Raw genomic sequence first — 21287 nt, forward strand, 5'->3', positions numbered from 1 at the left:
AACTAAGCGTTCAGCTCTCCCCAAGGCAAGCCGCGGCCGAGCCAGCAGGTCTTCCTTGTCCGGGATACAACTTAACATGAATTCCGCCAGGGCGACACCTGACACCTAAAATACCACACGATGAGCCGCAGCAGCGCCAGCAGGTCTCAGTACAACGCAACATAAATTCAGCCAGGGGGACACCTGACACCTAAAGCACCACAAGATGAGCCGCGGCAGCGCCAGCAGGTCTCAGTACAACGCAACATAAATTCAGCCAGGGCGACACCTGACACCTAGAACACAACAAGATGAGCCGCGGCAGCGCCAGCAGGTCTCCGTGCAACGCAACATAAATTGCGCCAGGGCGACACCTGACACCTAGAACACAACAAGATGAGCCGCGGCAGCGCCAGCAGGTCTCAGTACAACGCAACATAAATTCAGCCAGGGCGACACCTGACACCTAGAACACAACAAGATGAGCCGCGGCAGCGCCAGCAGGTCTCAGTACAACGCAACATAAATTCAGCCAGGGCGACACCTGACACCTAGAACACTACAAGATGAGCCGCGGCAGCGCCAGCAGGTCTCAGTACAACGCAACATAAATTCAGCCAGGGCGACACCTGACACCTAGAACACAACAAGATGAGCCGCGGCAGCGCCAGCAGGTCTCAGTACAAAGCAACATAAATTCAGCCAGGGCGACACCTGACACCTAGAACACTACAAGATGAGCCGCGGCAGCGCCAGCAGGTCTCAGTACAACGCAACATAAATTCAGCCAGGGCGACACCTGACACCTAGAACACAACAAGATGAGCCGCGGCAGCGCCAGCAGGTCTCAGTACAACGCAACCTAAATTCAGCCAGGGCGACACCTGACACCTAGAACACTACAAGATGAGCCGCGGCAGCGCCAGCAGGTCTCAGTACAATTCAACCTAAATTCAGCCAGCGGGGTAAGGGAACCTGATGCATCCAACACATTCAGCGGGGTAAGGAAGGACAGGATTATCGTTGATTCAGCAAGCTCCCCATCCCAGAGAACTTACACCCCCTTACTCAGCACACCTCAACATTCATCCACACATCGTCCCTTAGACTGGTAAGACAGTTTTCTACCACCCAGATTCCTCAACCTGACCCTTGTGGCACAGGTACCATTACTCTAGGGGAGGGACAAGGACCATACACTTTTGAACACAACTACGCAGACACCACTGGATCCCACCCTTCTGGTGAATCCAGAAAACCATCTTGTACTAGGGAGATGATTTACCCTCCCAAGCTAGGGGCAACTAACTAACAGGGTACACGCACACTTTTTCCACAGAACAGACATTTCCATTGATCATAAAACATTTCCATAGAGCAGACATTTTTAGCAACCTGACCTGACCCCATGTGGCGCAGGTATCATTCCTCCAGGGAAGGAACAGGGACCATACACATTGAACACAACTACGCTGCCACCACTGGATCCCACCCTTCTGGTGAATCCAGAAAACACATTGCACTAGGGGGTTGATCTACCCTCCCGGGCTAGGGTCACCTAACCAGAACACATTTTTCACAGAACAGAAATTAAGTAACCTCCTAAGAACAATAATCTCCTTTCTTTGCGACCAGTTACAATACAGAGTTTTTGTAGGGAGGCCAGTTATCGTTGTGGTACTGCGCAAACACAAGTCCGGATCCCACCGCTGCCACCAGTGTAGGAAATGGGACCCCCGGCCGGCCAGGGCTTGCGCCACAGCCAGTCAGAGACCGCCCCTCCTATATAAAGTCGACCCCTGCTCGCCCTCTAGGTAACGCGGCGCGGGCAGTCAGGCCTATCTCGGAGGACATGTGTGAAGCATTTGCGCACGCACCCACCAACAGCAACATCCCAGGCCTCCCACAAAAGGAACTCCACACGAAGTATATATGAAAATAGTCTTTGTATTAGACAGGACACATAGGAACATACACTTTACAAGGGGCTCAAGGCACGGCAGGGGTTACCAGGGAAAAGGTACAGGGCAGGGCCAAGGGACCACTGCCAGTGGTACGCATCTGATGGAACTGGCATTAGAACACATATCTCCTGGGAGCTTCCTAGAACTAGCAGTAGAACTCACTCTGACCAGGGATCACATACATGAGACATCGGGTACTCAGGAGGGAAACGACAAGGTACATAACACAACAGAGGCCCCCATCAGCAGGGCAACACATAGTAGATCAGCAGGGCAACACATAGTAATTCTCAGCATCACATTGATATTCGTCAGTAACACCCCCTAGGCCAGATGACCGTCCTGGGGCAGGGGCGCCTTAGAGTCTCAATGTCAGGGTAGGCTGCAGGTAGCCTACCATCAGCCTAAACGTGGCAGCTGCCCACGAAGTGCTGGGCAGCTGAAATGATGAGGGCACAGGTTGGGGCCTCGCAGGCTCGGACCACAGGGACAGGGGTGGAGCCTCGCAGGCTCAGCAGGAATGAGCGCCATGAAGGGAGCCTTTAGGGCTCAAGAACAAAGATGCGGGGCGTGAGCCTAGCAGGCTCGGCAGGGCAAGGGCCCAAGGTGGAGCCTCTCGGGGCTCGAGGAAATGTGGGGCACGTGGGGCCTCTCCGGGCTCGTAGAACCAAGAGCCATGGTGGAGCCTCTCGGGCAATTACACACAGAGAAGGTCCCAGGGGAAAGTTTATAGACCCTACTGTTAAGCCCCCTGTATAGAAGTGACACCAACCTATAATTAACAGAGAGTCAAAAAACAAGCCAACAATGTACCCAAATAAAGTTACACAGGAAATAGTTATTAAACTATGCGAGTTCCCAACAGGCCACCATCGAGACCGCCCTTCATCATCTGGGATCTCTAGTGCATAATTTCTGTCACATTAGCGGGTAAAAAACCTGTGCTGGTAGATGACTACACCAGGCACAGGAAAAACCACAGTGATATTTACAGATGTGAAACAGAAAGGCGTATCTAAATGGGAACTAAATAGCAGTGCGTGAAAAAGATGTGTGTTTGTGAAAAGAAAGAAAAAATGCTCTAAAATTAGGTAGTGGTCGGGAAAACAATTTAATAAACACCCTCACACTCCTAAATCAATAAAAACAGTGCAATAGTGGTTTAACAAAATATTTAGTGGCTATTTGTTAAACCACTATTGCATTTTTTCTTTCTTTTCACAAACACACATCTTTTTCACGCACTGCTATTTAGTTCCCATTTAGATACGCCTTTCTGTTTCACATCTGTAAATATCACTGTGGTTTTTCCTGTGCCTGGTGTAGTCATCTACCAGCACAGGTTTTTTACCCGCTAATGTGACAGAAATTATGCACTAGAGATCCCAGATGATGAAGGGCGGTCTCGATGGTGGACTGATGGGAACTCGCATAGTTTAATAACTATTTCCTGTGTAACTTTATTTGGGTACATTGTTGGCTTGTTTTTTGACTCTCTGTTAATTATAGGTTGGAGCCTCTCGGGCTCCAAGGACAAGGGCGGAGCCTCTCGGGGGCCCAGGAGGCAAGGTAGGGCAGGCGGGGTCCCCGTCGGGGGACCCGGCATCACTGGGGGCCCCACGGGCCTCAGGGTACGACTGGGGACTCACTCGGGGGAGGGGCGAGCACCGATAATGTGCCCGACGCCCCTCCTCCCTCTCGCGCACTGCAGCACTCACCGGTCAGACGCGCCGGTCTCTGCTGCTGCGCCGGCTTCTCGTTGCTCCCCGGGGCCCTCCCTCACTCTCGGGAGCCCCGGGGGGGTGTCGGCAGCTTCTCGAGGCAGGGCAGGAGCGTGGAGTAGGCTCCCGCGGCTCCGGCCTTGACGCACTCCATCGGCCGGCCTCCTTCCTTTCCTCGGGCCGGCAGCCAATCACGGCGCGGCCTGGGGGACCACGTGACAGGGGAGTCCCGGGCCGGCGCCCAATACCAGCGCGGCCCGGGGATGACGTCACGAGGGTCCCGGGCAGCGGCGGTGAGCTCGGGGAAATTGACGAGGGTTCAGGCTCCCTCTATCCGGATAGCAATCACGGGGGCAAGTAGGCGAAGAAGGCACTCGCTGGGGAAATGAAGCGGCACTTCACTAGAACGGGGACAGCGCCGGGTAGGCCCCGGTTTGTAGGGTATAGCGCTCCCAGCGCCGGCCACCTGAAAGAAGCGCTCCAAACACTAGAGGCAGGAGCCAGCGCTCCTCGGCGCTAGGGCAAAAGTAGCAAGGTCCAGGAAGAGCCCAGGGGCTCAGGTGGAGCATATCAGCGCTCAGAAGTGAAAAAGGGACCCCAGTAGTCCAGGAGCAGGGCAGGGCCCAGGGAGCCACGCCCTTCCCTGAGCCCAAGCAGCAGCACGACCCTGGCAGGGTCCCAAGCAGGAAGAAGAAGAGAGAGAGAAAAGGGCCCACCCTCCTTTTATACAGGAGCTCCCTTTGTCTCCAAAAGGGGCAGGCAGGGAGAGAACCAGCTGGAACTGGTTATAAGGAATTTCTTGGTGCTGGCCAGGCCAGGGACACTGGACGCACCCCCGGGGGGGTGGGGCCAGCCTGGTGGGGGAGGGCCCAGCCGGCTTCAGCCAATCAGGCGCCAGCACACCTACTGCACACATACACCAAGGTCTAGAAGTGGCCCTTCCCTTCTAGCCACACGCATGCCGCATACATCATCTTGTAGCATTCAACCTCACGAGCGCACACATACCAAACACGGCCCGGCACGCCCCCCCGCCTCAGGAACTACCCGAGCCACATAAATCCCCCATGCATTCCTATGGGCGGCAGGTCTCTCTCACCACACACACACACTCAGGAGGGGAATCACCATCCCCCGGACACATATACTAAGCACAAAACTTCAGGGGTGGACCTGCCAGACGGGCCAAGTCCAACAACTGTTCACACTGCTTCAGGCTGCAGAAGTGAATGTAGGAGGTGCATGCTCCCAGTGAGCAGATAAGGAGCTGCCACGCGTGGCTTGCAGTTGTGAGTGCATGAGAGTGCACTGTTCACACTGCTTCAGGCTGCAGAAGTGAATGTAGGAGGAGCATGCTCCCAGTGAGCAGATAAGGAGCTGCCACGCGTGGCTTGCAGTTGTGAGTGCATGAGAGTGCACTGTACACACTGCCTCAGGCTGCCGGAAGTGAATGTAGGAGGTGCATGCTCCCAGTGAGCAGATAAGGAGCTGCCACGCGTGGCTTGCAGTTGTGAGTGCATGAGAGTGCACTGTTCACACTGCTTCAGGCTGCAGAAGTGAATGTAGGAGGAGCATGCTCCCAGTGAGCAGATAAGGAGCTGCCACGCGTGGCTTGCAGTTGTGAGTGCTTCAGAGTGCACTGCACACACTGCCTCAGGCTGCCGGAAGTGAATATAGGAGGGGCATGCTCCCGGTGAGCAGATAAGGAGCTGCCACGCGTGGCTTCCAGTTGTGAGTGCTTCAGAGTGCACTGTACACACTGCCTCAGGCTGCAGAAGTGAATGTAGGAGGGGCGTGCTCCCAGTGAGCAGATAAGGAGCTGCCATGCGTGGCTTGCAGTTGTGAGTGCATGAGAGTGCACTGTTCACACTGCTTTAGGCTGCAGAAGTGAATGGAGGAGGGGCGTGCTCCCAGTGAGCAGATAAGGAGCTGCCACCCGTGGCTTGCAGTTGTGAGTGCATGAGAGTGCACTGTTCACACTGCTTCAGGCTGCAGACGTGAATGTAGGAGGAGCATGCTCCCAGTGAGCAGATAAGGAGCTGCCACGCGTGGCTTGCAGTTGTGAGTGCTTCAGAGTGCACTGTTCACACTGCTTCAGGCTGCAGAAGTGAATGTAGGAGGAGCATGCTCCCAGTGAGCAGATAAGGAGCTGCCACGCGTGGCTTGCAGTTGTGAGTGCATGAGAGTGCACTGTACACACTGCCTCAGGCTGCAGAAGTGAATGTAGGAGGGGCGTGCTCCCAGTGAGCATGTAAGGAGCTGCCACCCGTGGCTTGCAGTTGTGAGTGCTTCAGAGTGCACTGCACACACTGCCTCAGGCTGCCGGAAGTGAATATAGGAGGGGCGTGCTCCCAGTGAACAGATAAGGAGCTGCCACCCGTGGCTTGCAGTTGTGAGTGCTTCAGAGTGCACTGCACACACTGCCTCAGGCTGCCGGAAGTGAATATAGGAGGGGCATGCTCCCAGTGAGCAGATAAGGAGCTGCCACGCGTGGCTTGCAGTTGTGAGTGCATGAGAGTGCACTGTTCACACTGCCTCAGGCTGCCGGAAGTGAATATAGGAGGGGCATGCTCCCAGTGAGCAGATAAGGAGCTGCCCCCGGGGCTTGCAGTTGTGAGTGCTTCAGAGTGCACTGTTCACACTGCCTCAGGCTGCAGAAGTGAATGTAGGAGGGGCGTGCTCCCAGTGAGCAGATAAGGAGCTGCCCCCCGGGGCTTGCAGTTGTGAGTGCATGAGAGTGCACTGTACACACTGCCTCAGGCTGCAGAAGTGAATGTAGGAGGGGCGTGCTCCCAGTGAGCAGATAAGGAGCTGCCACGCGTGGCTTGCAGTTGTGAGTGCTTCAGAGTGCACTGTTCACACTGCCTCAGGCTGCAGAAGTGAATGTAGGAGGAGCATGCTCCCAGTGAGCAGATAAGGAGCTGCCACGCGTGGCTTGCAGTTGTGAGTGCTTCAGAGTGCACTGTTCACACTGCCTCAGGCTGCAGAAGTGAATGTAGGAGGAGCATGCTCCCAGTGAGCAGATAAGGAGCTGCCACGCGTGGCTTGCAGTTGTGAGTGCATGAGAGTGCACTGTACACACTGCCTCAGGCTGCAGAAGTGAATGTAGGAGGGGCGTGCTCCCAGTGAGCAGATAAGGAGCTGCCACCCGTGGCTTGCAGTTGTGAGTGCATGAGAGTGCACTGTTCACACTGCTTCAGGCTGCAGAAGTGAATGTAGGAGGGGCGTGCTCCCAGTGAGCAGATAAGGAGCTGCCACGCGTGGCTTGCAGTTGTGAGTGCTTCAGAGTGCACTGTTCACACTGCTTCAGGCTGCAGAAGTGAATGTAGGAGGGGCGTGCTCCCAGTGAGCAGATAAGGAGCTGCCACCCGTGGCTTGCAGTTGTGAGTGCTTCAGAGTGCACTGTACACACTGCCTCAAGCTGCCGGAAGTGAATATAGGAGGGGCGTGCTCCCAGTGAGCAGATAAGGAGCTGCCACCCGTGGCTTGCAGTTGTGAGTGCTTCAGAGTGCACTGTACACACTGCCTCAAGCTGTCAGAAGTGAATGTAGGAGGAGCGTGCTCCCGGTGAGCAGATAAGGAGCTGCCACCCGTGGCTTGCAGTTGTGAGTGCTTCAGAGTGCACTGTACACACTGCCTCAAGCTGTCAGAAGTGAATGTAGGAGGTGCATGCTCCCGGTGAGCAGATAAGGAGCTGCCACCCGTGGCTTGCAGTTGTGAGTGCATGAGAGTGCACTGTTCACACTGCCTCAGGCTGCAGAAGTGAATGTAGGAGGGGCATGCTCCCAGTGAGCAGATAAGGAGCTGCCACCCGTGGCTTGCAGTTGTGAGTGCTTCAGAGTGCACTGCACACACTGCCTCAGGCTGCAGAAGTGAATGTAGGAGGTGCATGCTCCCAGTGAGCAGATAAGGAGCTGCCACGCGTGGCTTGCAGTTGTGAGTGCATGAGAGTGCACTGTACACACTGCCTCCGGCTGCAGAAGTGAATGTAGGAGGTGCATGCTCCCAGTGAGCAGATAAGGAGCTGCCACGCGTGGCTTGCAGTTGTGAGTGCTTCAGAGTGCACTGTTCACACTGTCTCAGGCTGCAGAAGTGAATATAGGAGGTGCATGCTCCCAGTGAGCAGATAAGGAGCTGCCACGCGTGGCTTGCAGTTGTGAGTGCATGAGAGTGCACTGTACACACTGCCTCTGGCTGCAGAAGTGAATGTAGGAGGTGCATGCTCCCAGTGAGCAGATAAGGAGCTGCCACGCGTGGCTTGCAGTTGTGAGTGCTTCAGAGTGCACTGTACACACTGCCTCAAGCTGCCGGAAGTGAATGTAGGGGGGGCGTGCTCCCAGTGAGCAGATAAGGAGCTGCCACCCGTGGCTTGCAGTTGTGAGTGCTTCAGAGTGCACTGTACACACTGCCTCAGGCTGCCGGAAGTGAATGTAGGAGGGGCGTGCTCCCAGTGAGCAGATAAGGAGCTGCCACGCGTGGCTTGCAGTTGTGAGTGCTTCAGAGTACACTGCACACACTGCCTCAGGCTGCAGAAGTGAATGTAGGAGGAGCATGCTCCCAGTGAGCAGATAAGGAGCTGCCACCCGTGGCTTGCAGTTGTGAGTGCATGAGAGTGCACTGTTCACACTGCCTCAGGCTGCAGAAGTGAATGTAGGAGGGGCATGCTCCCAGTGAGCAGATAAGGAGCTGCCACGCGTGGCTTGCAGTTGTGAGTGCTTCAGAGTGCACTGTTCACACTGCCTCAGGCTGCAGAAGTGAATATAGGAGGGGCATGCTCCCAGTGAGCAGATAAGGAGCTGCCACCCGTGGCTTGCAGTTGTGAGTGCATGAGAGTGCACTGTTCACACTGCTTCAGGCTGCAGAAGTGAATGTAGGAGGAGCATGCTCCCAGTGAGCAGATAAGGAGCTGCCACGCGTGGCTTGCAGTTGTGAGTGCTTCAGAGTGCACTGTTCACACTGCCTCAGGCTGCAGAAGTGAATGTAGGAGGGGCGTGCTCCCAGTGAGCAGATAAGGAGCTGCCACCCGTGGCTTGCAGTTGTGAGTGCATGAGAGTGCACTGCACACACTGCCTCAGGCTGCAGAAGTGAATGTAGGAGGGGCGTGCTCCCAGTGAGCAGATAAGGAGCTGCCCCCCGGGGCTTCCAGTTGTGAGTGCATGAGAGTGCACTGCACACACTGCTCAGGCTGCCGGAAGTGAATGTAGGAGGAGCATGCTCCCAGTGAGCAGATAAGGAGCTGCCACGCGTGGCTTGCAGTTGTGAGTGCATGAGAGTGCACTGTTCACACTGCCTCAGGCTGCAGAAGTGAATGTAGGAGGGGCATGCTCCCAGTGAGCAGATAAGGAGCTGCCACGCGTGGCTTGCAGTTGTGAGTGCATGAGAGTGCACTGTTCACACTGCCTCAGGCTGCAGAAGTGAATGTAGGAGGGGCGTGCTCCCTGTGAGCAGATAAGGAGCTGCCACCCGTGGCTTGCAGTTGTGAGTGCTTCAGAGTGCACTGTTCACACTGCCTCAGGCTGCAGAAGTGCATGTAGGAGGGGCGTGCTCCCAGTGAGCAGATAAGGAGCTGCCCCCCGGGGCTTGCAGTTGTGAGTGCTTCAGAGTGCACTGCACACACTGCCTCAGGCTGCAGAAGTGAATATAGGAGGGGCATGCTCCCGGTGAGCAGATAAGGAGCTGCCACGCGTGGCTTGCAGTTGTGAGTGCTTCAGAGTGCACTGCACACACTGCCTCAGGCTGCCGGAAGTGAATGTAGGAGGAGCATGCTCCCAGTGAGCAGATAAGGAGCTGCCACATGTGGCTTGCAGTTGTGAGTGCTTCAGAGTGCACTGTTCACACTGCTTCAGGCTGCAGAAGTGAATGTAGGAGGAACATGCTCCCAGTGAGCAGATAAGGAGCTGCCACGCGTGGCTTGCAGTTGTGAGTGCATGAGAGTGCACTGTTCACACTGCCTCAGGCTGCCGGAAGTGAATATAGGAGGGGCATGCTCCCGGTGAGCAGATAAGGAGCTGCCACCCGTGGCTTGCAGTTGTGAGTGCTTCAGAGTGCACTGTTCACACTGCTTCAGGCTGCAGAAGTGAATGTAGGAGGAGCATGCTCCCAGTGAGCAGATAAGGAGCTGCCACGCGTGGCTTGCAGTTAAGAGTGCATGAGAGTGCACTGTACACACTGCCTCAGGCTGCCGGAAGTGAATATAGGAGGGGCGTGCTCCCAGTGAGCAGATAAGGAGCTGCCACGCGTGGCTTGCAGTTGTGAGTGCATGAGAGTGCACTGTTCACACTGCTTCAGGCTGCAGAAGTGAATGTAGGAGGGGTGTGCTCCCAGTGAGCAGATAAGGAGCTGCCACGCGTGGCTTGCAGTTGTGAGTGCATGAGAGTGCACTGTACACACTGACTCAGGCTGCAGAAGTGAATGTAGGAGGGGCGTGCTCCCAGTGAGCAGATAAGGAGCTGCCACGCGTGGCTTGCAGTTGTGAGTGCTTCAGAGTGCACTGTACACACTGCCTCAGGCTGCAGAAGTGAATGTAGGAGGTGCATGCTCCCAGTGAGCAGATAAGGAGCTGCCACCTGTGGCTTGCAGTTGTGAGTGCATGAGAGTGCACTGTACACACTGACTCAGGCTGCAGAAGTGAATATAGGAGGGGCATGCTCCCGGTGAGCAGATAAGGAGCTGCCACGCGTGGCTTGCAGTTGTGAGTGCTTCAGAGTGCACTGTACACACTGCCTCAAGCTGCCGGAAGTGAATATAGGAGGGGCATGCTCCCGGTGAGCAGATAAGGAGCTGCCACCCATGGCTTGCAGTTGTGAGTGCATGAGAGTGCACTGTTCACACTGCCTCAGGCTGCAGAAGTGAATGTAGGAGGGGCGTGCTCCCAGTGAGCAGATAAGGAGCTGCCACCCGTGGCTTGCAGTTGTGAGTGCTTCAGAGTGCACTGTTCACACTGCTTCAGGCTGCAGAAGTGAATGTAGGAGGTGCATGCTCCCAGTGAGCAGATAAGGAGCTGTCACCTGTGGCTTGCAGTTGTGAGTGCATGAGAGTGCACTGCACACACTGCCTCAAGCTGCCGGAAGTGAATATAGGAGGGGCATGCTCCCGGTGAGCAGATAAGGAGCTGCCACGCGTGGCTTGCAGTTGTGAGTGCTTCAGAGTGCACTGTTCACACTGCTTCAGGCTGCAGAAGTGAATGTAGGAGGGGCGTGCTCCCAGTGAGCAGATAAGGAGCTGCCACCCGTGGCTTGCAGTTGTGAGTGCTTCAGAGTGCACTGTACACACTGCCTCAAGCTGCCGGAAGTGAATATAGGAGGGGCATGCTCCCAGTGAGCAGATAAGGAGCTGCCACCCGTGGCTTGCAGTTGTGAGTGCTTCAGAGTGCACTGTACACACTGCCTCAAGCTGCCGGAAGTGAATATAGGAGGGGCATGCTCCCAGTGAACAGATAAGGAGCTGCCACGCGTGGCTTGCAGTTGTGAGTGCTTCAGAGTGCACTGTACACACTGCCTCAAGCTGCCGGAAGTGAATATAGGAGGGGCATGCTCCCAGTGAGTAGATAAGGAGCTGCCACCCGTGGCTTCCAGTTGTGAGTGCATGAGAGTGCACTGTACACACTGCCTCAAGCTGCCGGAAGTGAATATAGGAGGGGCGTGCTCCCAGTGAGCAGATAAGGAGCTGCCACCCGTGGCTTGCAGTTGTGAGTGCTTCAGAGTGCACTGTTCACACTGCTTCAGGCTGCAGAAGTGAATGTAGGAGGAGCGTGCTTCCAGTGAGCAGATAAGGAGCTGCCACCCATGGCTTGCAGTTGTGAGTGCTTCAGAGTGCACTGTACACACTGCTTCAGGCTGCAGAAGTGAATGTAGGAGGGGCATGCTCCCAGTGAGCAGATAAGGAGCTGCCACGCGTGGCTTGCAGTTGTGAGTGCATGAGAGTGCACTGTACACACTGCCTCAGGCTGCAGAAGTGAATGTAGGAGGTGCATGCTCCCAGTGAGCAGATAAGGAGCTGCCACGCGTGGCTTGCAGTTGTGAGTGCATGAGAGTGGAGTTCTGGACTTTTTGGTTCCGTCCAGAGGTGTCAGGGACAACACCCGAAGACCCCGGAGTTCAACCTGTCTCGGTGCACAAACAAACAGAAACACGGGCTTCTCGATGGTGGCGTCAAAGACCAAAGGTTTATTACTGCAGGGACACAGAAGTCACAGAAACTACACATGGGCAGTATCTAGGAGCCTGTTCAATTTGTACAAAGAGGGTTGTTCCTTATATACTAAATATTCTGCTCGGGGCAAATTCTTTACATGTTACCACAGTTCTAAACATTCGTGTCTTAAACAATAAATATTTGGCGTTGCACAGGAATCGTCAACAGTATCTGATGTCAAAACATTACGAATGAGGGGTTCCCACTATTCCATCATAATCCCATGTCAATTTCTCATTCAAGACCCGGACCGCCTCATCGTAAATTTCGTTACCTCCCCCTAATAAAGGCCCAGAAGGAAAGGAGCAGAGCCAGGTGTAGAAGATAGAAAGACAGGATAAGAGATGTTTGTGGGTCGTAAATGGGCACGGTTACCAGTTTCGGCCACCTAATCATGATCAGGCCAACGAACACAAGAACCAGTATAGCAGGACTGGCCTCAGGCTGGGGAGGCAGTTCTTGCCGAGTCATGCTGCTACAGCGTTGCTGGCCTAAGGTGCACGTGTCACTAGCAAGGTGAATCGCCGGTTAAAGCCTACGTGTCCTTTAATGAAAAGAGGTCATTGCGTGTCCATTGACTATGTGAGGGCAAGGAATACAAAATGGCTTCCGTGTTCTAAGATGGATGCCACGGGTAGATCAGAAATGTGTTTGTAACAGGAGTGCTCTTGCTCGTAGCATAGCGAAAACACCAGGATATACTAAATGGATCATTTGCGGTTCACTGATACCAAAATTATGTATTTACGACAATGTTACAAACACGAGTAAAATCGTTACGGAACCTCAGACCCTCCTTTTGCCCTTACATAGGCAATTACTCAGTCTATGTCAGAGTCAGAGTCTAATTCTATGCTCATTAGGTCAGTGACATGTTGTTGCATCATCATCCTGTCTCGTACCTTTTCTCCAAATGCAGGTGGTTTTCTGAAACAGGTTGCAGCACAGAGACTACACAAAGCGGGACCACATTGGATGATAAGGCAGCACGAGAATAGAAATACTAGGATGGCACCAATGACCATCAGAACCTTCCATCCCCACGCTGATACCAGAGTCCAAAACCACTCCATGAAGGACCAGTTTCCCTTGTCTACGTGTATGGAGTCGGAAATCTTGTGTAGCTTAGAGATCGCTTCATAGACTGTTGGAGCATTATTTGGAATAAAGACACAGCAGCTCGATTGGATCATTCTGCATACCCCACCTCGATCTGCAAGTATTACGTCTAGAACCATTCGGTTCTGCAACGTCATGAGACGATCCGCCTGAAGCTCAGCTGTTAAGTTACTAAGGGCACCAGCAGTTTCTGTAATAGTAGATTCAACTACCCGTGTTAGTTGACGTAGATTTCTACTATTGGCCATAGGCCCCCAAAACGGAAGGAAACCTTTGAAGAAGTCTCCAGCTTCCTGACCAGCGGTATCTTCCTTGCTGAAGACACCTCTTGCTACTCTGGTCTTGTGATAATCTGAAGAAGCAGTGTATGTCGGAGGTAACAATCGAGCAATATAACATGAACCTGAGAAGTCAGCAGGCAGCCATGTATATGCTCTGTCCTGACAGATGAAGTAAGTACCCCTAGCAGTAAGGAAGGCAGGGGAGGAGTTAGACGGAAATACGTAAGTTCAACGCACTTACTCTTCCCTAGCTGAGCTCTCAGATTTCTCCCATTTCCTTGCAAACAGACCTGACCTCGGTGAGGCACGACCCAAACTGAAGTGGAGCTTTTACGCTTGCTTTCTCCCAAACTAAGGCGATACTCGGTAGAGTTCCAACTCAAATACACCCGTAATTCATCTCTAGAGTAAGATGGAGTATTATTGACGTCTTTAATCATGTCAATAATTCCCTGGACCAAAGCTTTGTTGGCTGAGTTGTATTTAGTGGACCGTGGTGGACGCGGAGGATAGGTCTCAAGGGCATATGAAAAAATGGTCTGAAAGGCCTGAAATGATCCATTGTAGCTAAAAGGCAAGACTAGATAGGGAATGCCTTTATCCATAGTGTGAGGTATCAAACCACACACCCAGCAGTCTGTAGTATTAACTACCAGTTGGTGTTGATGCAAGAGCTGTACAAATGTATTGTTAATAAATTCTGAGCGTCGAGCTTGTTCGTGTTCAGGAAATGAGTGAAAAGAATGCATAGAAGAAACCGTAGAAGTAGTAGGATCAAGGGGAGGTACTGTAGTTACTGGCATAAAAATCAAATGTACACCAAAGACGATTCCACCCACCAACGTTATCAAAACAATTAAAAATGTAACTGCACATTGCATTAGAAAGCATTTGCTGTGAAGTATTCTGTACAGTCTATTTCTGCGAACATAAATTACATTTTCTCGTTGCAGCTCAGGAAGCTCCATCTTCTACGACCGTTCGCGACCACTGATGATGTGTACGTAGATGAAAATGCCTCTATCAGCCCTGGGAGTTCCCAGAACTAACAGAAAGATCGACCTTGTGTCTGACCCCCGCAGATTCAACTAGGCACACAGCCACGACCCTACGGCTACCCAGACGGCAAGGCAATTTTAAAACAAAAAGAAACAATACAAAGTATTAGCAAACTTCCTGGCTGGAGGCAATGTATAGAAAATTCAAATCTGAAAATAGGCAGTTTCCTGCTTTATTTGTCCATATTGCGAGGTCGCAAGTTGTATCTCAGTTTTGCAGGAGCTGTCTGATCTGGAAACAATGTATTTTCAGCTGACGTTGCAATGTTCACGTTTTCAGATGACAAATGTTCTTTTGGTGCAGATGGCAAATGTTCGTTGGGTGTGGATGACAAATGTTCAGGGTTCAAAAGAGCAGTTTCAGGAGGAGAGTCAGAATTTGGTGAATCCGTGATCAGTTCTGCATCGCTGAAAGGTATGAACCTGGGGACTTGTTCCGTTTCAGAGGCACCGATTCCTTTCTTTACCCAGTTGTCGTAAGGAAGTGGCAGAGGCACACGTTTGACATGTGTCGTATGGATCCAGTTCTTCCTTCCGGCCACACGAATAGCAGTTCTCGTTGCTAGTAGGACTTGGAAAGGGCCAATGAATCTGGGTTGAAGATTTTTCGTTCTTGCAAAATTTCTAATGACCACCTGGTCACCCGGTTTCAGCTGATGGCCTGGACTCTCCGGTGGCTTTGGCAATGCATCGAAAACCTGTTGGTGAATAAGACTCAATTTAGCAGTCAAGTCGAAAAGGTAATCAATTAACATTGGGTATTCCAGCTGTTTGAATTCTTTTGGTCTAGGTACCCCCCAAACATTTGCAGGACGACCAAAAACTATTTCATAAGGACTAAGCCCTACTCTAGAATGTACAGTTGCTCTTGTTGATAGCAAAGCCAAAGGCAATGCGTCTGGCCAGGACAAACCCGTGGATGCTTGTATCTTAGCAAGTTTCAGTTTAAGGGTGCCATTGTAACCCTCGACTAAACCCGCGGACTGGGGATGATTCGCACTATGAAACTTCTGTCTAATCCCTAGGCCGGCACACACACTCTGCATAACTTTCCCTACGAACTCACTTCCGTTATCTGACCATACAATCCGTGGCATTCCGTATCTGGGGAAGTATTCTTTAAGAAGAATTTTGGCAGTGGATAAGGCAGTATTGTCCTTTAGCGGGTATGCTTCGATCCATCTGGAGAAAGCACAAACTACCACTAGGACGTATTTCAGATTATTACAACGATCCATGTGAATGAAGTCTAGCTGGATCACTTCGAAGGGGCAGGAAGGAGGAGCGAAATGACCTGCAGGTGTGGGGATTCCCTTGCCAGGATTATGCATCAAGCATACCATACAATTTCTCACCACTCTCTCTGCACACTTACTAATCCCATCATTCTTCCAGACCGGAGCCAACATCTTACAAATCCCTTTTGAACTGATGTGTGCTGTTCCATGTGCCATCGTTACTACTGCAAGCACATACGCATCAGGCAACATCCAACGCTGTTGTTCCGACAAGTCAATCCAACACCCACTCGAGTCCAATTTACCCGTGCTCTCTCTCCATGCAAGTTTTTCCTCCTCAGTCGCCTCTTTCTGAATTTCTTTCACGCTTTCCACTGTGTCTTCACACATTCCAGACTCAGAAATCCATCTTGCAGACGTTGCAACATACATTCTACTCATCATATTTCTAGCTGTCTGTTTTGCAGTCTCATCGGCTAAAGCATTCCCACGACCAACATCATCCGTGATTGCTTTATGAGCACTGCATTTCACAATCGCAACTTCAGTCGGCAAGGTTAGAGATTCCAACAAGTCATTAACTAGCTGACCATGTTGAATCTTAGTCCCATGGGACGTAATGAAACCTCTCTCTTTCCACAAACGGCCAAAACTATGGGCCACGCCGAACGCGTATTGACTATCTGTGAACACATTCACTCTCTTTCCCTTAGCTAAAACGCACGCTCTTGTCAGCGCGACCAATTCTGCAGCCTGGGCAGAATTCTGACTCACTCTTGCAGTCTCCACAATCGTACTCAAAGTCGTTACTGCATAAGCAGCAGTCACATCACCATTCTCTAATTTGAAGCAAGACCCGTCCACATACAACGTGCCATCTGGATCTGATAACGGAGTGTCTTTTAGATCAATTCGTCCTTTTGTTTCTTCCTCAGTTTTGAAACAACAGTCGTGTGGTTCGGAATCACTCGACTCTTGGCTAGTCGGCAACAATGTTGCTGGATTCAATACATTGCATCTTTTGATCTGAATGTGACTAGCTAACAGTGTCAGTTCATAACCTGATAATCTAGCACTGGTAAGGTGCTGCGTCTTGGTTCGGTTCATGAGTGTATCCACCGCATGAGGAACCATAACCACTAGCATGTTGTTCATTACTAAACCAGCAGATTGTCGAATGGAAGCTGCAGCTGCGGCTGTAGCTCTCAAGCAACTAGGCAATGCTCTGGCTACCGGATCTAACGTTGATGAAAAATACGCACAAGGGCGTTGTTTATCGCCAAATTTCTGTGTCAAAACACTCAATGCACAACCTTCTCTCTCGTGGACATAGAGCGTGAATGGCTTACTGTAGTCGGGTGTACCCAATACAGGTGCTGAACACAGTGCATTTCGTAACTCAGAAAAACTCTGCTGACATTCAGCAGACCATGGTACCGGACTCGGAACACCTTTCCCAGTCAAGGCTACCAATGGTTTTGCTAAAAGAGAAAAATTTGGGATCCATTGCCTACAATATGAGGTAATACCTAAAAAGGCACGTACTTCTCTCTGCGTGCTAGGAACATTCATCTGTGTAATTGCTTTTATTCTCTCTGGGGTCAACTTCCTTCCCTCCTTTGACAAGAGATGACCTAGGTAGGTCACTTCTTGGCAGCAGTATTGTATTTTTGAAGGTGACACCTTGTGATTCAAATTTGACAAATGATGCAATAAAGAAATCGTAGCTGTTTTGCAAGTTTCCTTGTCATCAGCAGCCACTAAAAGATCATCAACATATTGTATTAAAGCAGAACCAGGAGGAAGTACGAAGGAATCTAACTGGCTTTTTAATGCTTTCTCTGTAAATGGATGGGCTTTCACAATAGCCTTGTGGAGCGCGTTTAAACCTGAAGCTTCGTCCTCCTAGAGAGAAACCGAAGATATCTCTGCTTTCTTCGGCTATCGGAATGCTGAAAAAGGCATTTTTCAAGTCGACAACCGAAAACCATGCTGCTGTAGCAGGAATCAACGTTAACAATGCAGTAATGTCTGGAACCACAGGAAACTGTGGAATCACAATTTTATTAACCTCTCTGAGATCAATTACAAACCTATATACTGGAGGTTTTGTAGGGTCAGTTCGTTTCAAAATAGGCAGTACAGGACTATTACAGACATTACCTCTAGTTTCTTCTATAACGTCTTTCTCAATCAGATCATGCACTATCAGTAGGAGCGCACGCTCACCTTCACTAGAGATTCTGTATTGTGGAATTCGTGGAAGTTTGACATTTGCTTTCAAAGTTACTACATAGGGTGGAATTTCCAATAGACCTACATCATTAGGACCAGTCGCCCAAAGAGTATCAGGGAGTGAACGCAGCTCTGGTGGGAGCGCATCCATCGACAAGTACATCGGAGAGATTATTCTTTTACCTAACGTAAGCTGTACTCCTGCTGGAGAACAGTACAATGTCGCGTACAGGCGTTTTAACAAGTCTAAACCAAGCAGATTTTCGTTACAACCTGTCGTCAAAATCAGGGGTGCTTTCAATTGACAGGGTCCAACAGAAATAGACAAAGGATTAGAAACAGGGTTATGAACAGGGGCGCCCGAAAAACCTACTGAAACGTTTGTTGAGCCAGACAAAGGTGCGCCAGGGAGTTTCGCATGTATGATAGAACTTTTTGCTGCACCAGTATCCAACAGAAACGGTTCGACTATACCTGATGCTGCTACTGCGACATAAGGCCCACTCTGATCTACTGGAACTGATACTACTCCCTCTCTTTGTCCATGGCTGTCCTAGTACTCACTTTGCTGAACTTCCTCACTAGCTTCATAATAGTCTTCAACATGATACTGTGGAGACCTATTCTGTTGGGCAGGTTGTCCATTTCGCTGGTCGAAATAATTAGAAGGGCGATCACTCGTCTGCGGAGGCATAGCACCTCTTCCTCGACTTCTAGAATTTTGCATAGAACTACCACGACCTCTCTGAGCTGCCGCAGCATTATTTTGTGCCCGAACTGGACACTCATTTTTGTAATGACCTTCCACTTTGCAATAAGCACATGGATTCCATTGGTATTGTGGCCTTTGAAAATTATAATCCGTTCTTTGATATGGCCCTTGCTGTATATTAGTCTGATTCGTGCGAGGCGGATAAGCTTGCTGTAAAAGTACTTTAGTTTTTAAATCTTTCGTCTTTTTATCTGATTTTTCTTTCTCCTCTTTGTCCCTATTTTCATAGTACTGGGCAGTAGCAAGTATTTGCGCAGTCGTAGAGACAGCCCACGCACTTTCAGAATTCTTTAATTTACCACTAAGTTCTGGCAACAGATTGTGCACAAATTTATCAACAAATAATCTCTGGCCTCCTTCTGTGCTCATATCCTGACCACTATGATCCACGAAAGTCTCCTCGAATCTTGTGAAAAAATCGGAGACGCTTTCGTCTTTCTTTTGTTTGCACGCGGACAATTTGTCCCAGTTAACGCGCAATGCTGGCATCAAGGTTTTCATTAAATCGATTATTCTACCAGGCAAATTAGCAATTAGGGGTTCTGGTTTGGAACCACCTATTTGTTGACCATCTGCTGCAATTATAGCTGCCCAGTCACCACCTAGGGCAACTGGATGATTCTCTTTACGAATTTTAGCCCAAATTGGTTGTGGTACTACATTACCAAATAGCAGATCTATGTCAGCAAGATTCAATACACAAGCGTCAACTGTTTGAGCCAACTCTTTGTAGTACCCTGCAGGATTTTTACGCGGATCTGGCAAGGCCTGTTTCACTGCTAATACTTCAGCTCGCTTCCATGGAATATGTATCCATACTCTCTGGAATTGGGCCGGAGCGGCTGCAATACCAAGGTTTACATTAGCTTGCACAGCTTCACGCCAAATTGGTGGAACCTCTCTCATTGGGTATTGACGATTTTGTTTCGCACTGCGTTTCTCTAACTCTCTCGGTGAACGAAGGGATGAGTCGGTCCTATAACTTAGAACCAGTTCCATCGCTTCTTTTATATTTTGACCAACTATCATACCTGCAGCAAACTCTTTCTGAACATTAATTAATTCTTCTAGATTTGATTCAGGGTCATCCTCTTCCAATTCCTCACGTAGAAGGAAACACATTTCATCGAACACATATCGTTGTGTCGGTTCATTCCATTGCATAAATGTATCTAATACATCTTGTACATTATATCTTCCAACTTTTGAAACCCATCTAAGAGCAGTGGAATCTAATATTCCTCTTTCTTCAGTACTGGGAAGCTGGCTACGCCTCTGCACAGAGTCAGAGGTAGGAGTCTTAATCAGAGTTTTATAGAAGGGAGATAGAATATTAGAGACAGAATCAGTGATTCTCCGACGAACAGAAAGTGGAGTCATAATATTAGCAGAAGCAGTAAATAGAGTAGCAGTTGGAACAGATAGATTAGGAACAGTAGGAGTAGCAGGCAAAATAGCTTGTGAACTAGCAGGTGTGAGCGACACAGGCATAGGCAAAGAAGCCGGCAACCCTGGAAGAGGGGTTGTCGAAGGAACATGAATATTGACCACAGGAGGTACAGGAACTTGATTCAGGGGAGCGGGAACAGGGACACCAGGTTGTCCAGCAACCGGTAATTGAACATTCGGTATAGGTGGAGCCGTAGCACCCTGTGCATACGGTGGGGGTGATCGTAACAAATAAGACAACAGGGGATCCTTTTCAGGGTCCTCTACTATCTTAGCCGTACTCGATGGCAAAGCAGGATAGCATTTGTCTATCGCTAAATTACGCTCTCTATTGGCCACCTCCATCGCTTTCTCAGACTCGTTGAGTTGCAGCTGCTTAGCAGACTGTTCTAAAGTCAACTCTTGCTCTTTCTGTTCTTTCTTCAACTTTTTAATTTCTCTCTGTTTAGATTCTTTTCGCCAATAACGGAAAGAATCAAACATTGCCGGCCGGGCTTTCTTCTTGAACAACCTTCTTTCTAGATTATCGAGAACTTCAGGTTCAAAACTACCATGTAGTGGCCAACTAAGGACACCATCTTTCTCTGTATAGTGGATCCATACCTCGTTATAAGAGATAGGGCCCACACCAAATTTGCAATATAGATCATAAAGGGGAGTTCCAATCGGAGGAACCAAACACGAGTCCTCCAACTGGGAATCACTGTTGCAACTGAAACAAGACAACATCCAATTTTTCCGACTTACCATTTTATAATCCGGAACACGAAACAAACGAGACACAAACAGAAAAAAATGCGCACTCGAACCAAAAACTTAGGCCTACCAGAACTGACAAATGTATCGATACCTGAACTGAACAGAATGATTATCGTAACCAGAATAACCAGTGATAATCTTACAGAACTGAACTGAACTGAGAACTAAAAGGATTATCCAAACAGGAGCAACCCTCACAAAATACTTAACTGAGGCACTGAAGACGTCACCAAGGAGAAACCCGTCACGTCTCGCCGTACTAAGGACTGCACCTCGGGTCCAAGACAGGGCGACGGTCAAGGCAACGGACCACTGCAGCCGTCTGAACGGGAACCCTCGCGGAAGAGAACGTCGGGGCCACTTTTGCGATATGCCGGGATCGATGAAGTGGGGCGCCTCCCTCTGAAATCTTCACACGAAGCTCCTCGAACTCTTCAGGCTTTTGGACCGGTACCGAATGACGTCGCCCCACGTTGGGCGCCAATTGGAGTTCTGGACTTTTTGGTTCCGTCCAGAGGT

Source organism: Lissotriton helveticus, chromosome 8, assembly GCF_964261635.1.
Source record: "Lissotriton helveticus chromosome 8, aLisHel1.1, whole genome shotgun sequence".
Classification (NCBI taxonomy): Eukaryota; Metazoa; Chordata; class Amphibia; order Caudata; family Salamandridae; genus Lissotriton; species Lissotriton helveticus.